The following is a 3057-nucleotide window of genomic DNA, read 5'->3' on the forward strand; positions in this document are numbered from 1 at the left end:
ACACCGGTGTGCTCTACTAGTGACGATAACGAAATGGCACGTTCTGTTAACGTGACAAACCTTACTAATCGGCTTTGTCGGGTGGTGGCCGGTTTAACGAAATATTTATATGTACGCGACCTAACCTGTATTATGGATAAATATACCTTCCATAATTATATGCTTTCATAGCATCATCTCTCGCAGCAGGTGCCATGGCTCTCTGACCAAAGCCTTGTGAGCCGCGCACTTTATAAAATAAAAAAATAATTGTTAGCCAAAATGCTGTAATCCGTGGCCAGATGTCCACACTGCTCATTGGATTACAATGTCTCCTGTGTGTGTCTGTGTGTCTGGAGCGGCGGTGGAGCGATGAACGCGCATCGCTTCGCGACGAACTCGGCGGACCGAGTTCCAATCCCGCTCACGGCCACTAACATCAGTGACGAATATTTGAACCGGTCCTGGGCTTCCCTAAAGTCAACTTAGCCTCAAATTTGTACCCGGTGCTGTGTGTAAACATCGCCACTGGGGAGACAAAGGCGGTCGGGCGTGGTGCTGGCCCCCCTACCCCCCTCGTGTGTCATTGCCGGCCTTCATCGGTGATCGCTAACAGCATTTGCCTAAACAAGTTTGTTCAGGCTATACGTGGAATCTTTGTTTTTGGTTGACCCCCCATGACCCGATAAACGTATCCCATCGCCTCCCGGAGGAGCTCCATCATAATAATCATCGGTATTGCTGTGAAGACAACAGAAGCATTGTCCAGATCTTTTGTGGATGTGTCAGCTCTCTCCACAGTCCAATGTGGATTGCACGAAGAGTTCCCAGACAGCATTTAGCCTTAATGCTCAATTCCGCCGCATATACAAACAGTCTAAGTTTGATTTCGATGTAAAGCTTTCGTGACTGCAGGGATTCATCTTCTTGGTTCTTTCGGTAAAGTCACGTAGAAGGGAAATAATAAAATAATAAAAATAAAACATAATAAAATAATTCTCACGACGTTTCGGCCACAACGCAAGCAGCCATCCTCAGGTGAAACCAGGTCTGTCGAGGCTGCTTGCGTTGTGGCCGAAACGTCGTGAGAATGATTGTATTATGTTTTATTTTTATTATTTTATTATTTCCCTTCTACGTGACTTTACCGAAAGAACCAAGAAGAAGTCTTAGTTTGTTTGGATAGAGGCGGCTCATCGGATGTGGCATGGGAGAGAGAAGAGATGGCCTGATGCGGTGCAAGAGGTCCCGGCCTCTCGGGAAGATGTTTGAAATCAAGGGGCTGTCCATAGATGACGTCACGCACCTAGAGGGGGGGGGGTTGTCAGACATTTGTGACGATGTGTGACGAGGGGGGGGGGTGTTTGAGAATTGAGACGTCACAGCAAAATGCCCAACTTTAAATAAATATAGACAACACGTTCTACTTAATTAAATATACTTTTTAATAAATGTTTTCTCCTACAACATCAGAGTGCAGCGGCACATTAAATATGCACTACAATGACAATACAATAGTTTAGAGCTATTTGAAGCATGTTTTATTTTAAAACTGAAAATATGGTTTTGGGGGGGGGGGCAGAGCTTTGTGACGTCATATTTGAGGGGGGGAGGTCTGACTTTTTGTGACGCCGTGTGACGAGAGGGGGGGGTCAAAAATTGCGTGACGTCATTTATGGACGGCCCCTTGATAGTTTGGTTCTCCAAGCATCCACAAGAGGCGTTCCTCTGTACATTTCACAAATTATTTGATGGGGATGCTGCTGCTGCTGCTTTAGCAGTGGTGCGTAGAACAATAAAACAAAACTCAACACAGTCGTCAATAAATCTGTGGCCTTAAACGAAAACGATAGTATATGTGACGTCTCGGCCAGTAGTTTTTCTGCATTTGCTGTGATATAAGTAATATTAAAAAATAAATATTTTTTTAAAACACGCTTTAACGAAATGTACCGTACGAGTAATGGAAGAACTCCACGACTCCAGGAGGGGCCGTGATATAAAAAAGATTGTTTAAAAATATATATTTTCTTTTTAATGATAGAATATAGTATTGTCATCAGTATGACATAAATATACCAAGTTTGCAGTCAATACCACACTGGGAAGTGGGTTAAAACTTGAGTTACAAGATTTGAGGATACAACAACAACGACGATAACGATAAGAAGACTGAGTGAATCTTGATTTAAAGCTTTCGTGACTGCAGGGATTCATATTCTTGGTTCTTTCGGTAAAGTCACGTAGAAGGGAAATAATAAAATAATATTAATATAAAAAATAAAAAAATTATGTTAATATTATTTTATTATTTCCCTTCTACGTGACTTTTCCGAAAGAACCAAGAATAAGACTGAGTGAGTTAAATAAAAGCGTGTAATAATAAAAAGAGCCATTGTTTGTTCGGCACGTCGTGTATTTCACAGGTGAGTATTGTATGTGCTGGTGAGTAATATGTTGCAATGGGAGTTATTTCAATGTACAATCAATATCTCTCAATTAACCATCAGCCATGATCATTCCACTGCTGGATGAAGGCTTCTCTCACGACCCTGCGTTTGTGTGTTATGAAACGTCGTGTACACATTATATATATATATATTACTACTTCCAGGGTCACAGTGTTGTTCAGGAATTTGTGGCGTTATTTGTGGGTTTGTGCACCAGTGCTAAAGCAGCATCGCGATAAAATTAATTAAGTAATGAAAATATGCACAAAAATATAAAAAACGAATATTTTTTAACCCTTTCTTGGCGTTTTCTTGTCTGACACTGGTGGTGAGACTAGCCAATAAAGAAGGCTGCTGTTTCTGGTGTAGTTTCAAAGACAATGCACATATTAATAAGATAACATGTTTTTGTTTGGGTGATCACCACACTTTAAATACAATTACAGCACTTTTATATTTCCCACCATGCATAAGCAAACTCGTCGAGCTTCGTCAATGCTCTATTGTGATTGGTCGAGCGGCGGCGGCGGCTGCGTCACGAGCCGCGCTTTTGTCCAATCGCGAGCTTCGCCGGGCGGCGCCCGCGCTTATCGTCGCTGGGAAATGTAAAGTCGGGTGGCACGTTACC

Source organism: Lethenteron reissneri, chromosome 42, assembly GCF_015708825.2.
Source record: "Lethenteron reissneri isolate LAM-NWPU_2019-01 chromosome 42, ASM1570882v1, whole genome shotgun sequence".
Classification (NCBI taxonomy): domain Eukaryota; kingdom Metazoa; phylum Chordata; class Hyperoartia; order Petromyzontiformes; family Petromyzontidae; genus Lethenteron; species Lethenteron reissneri.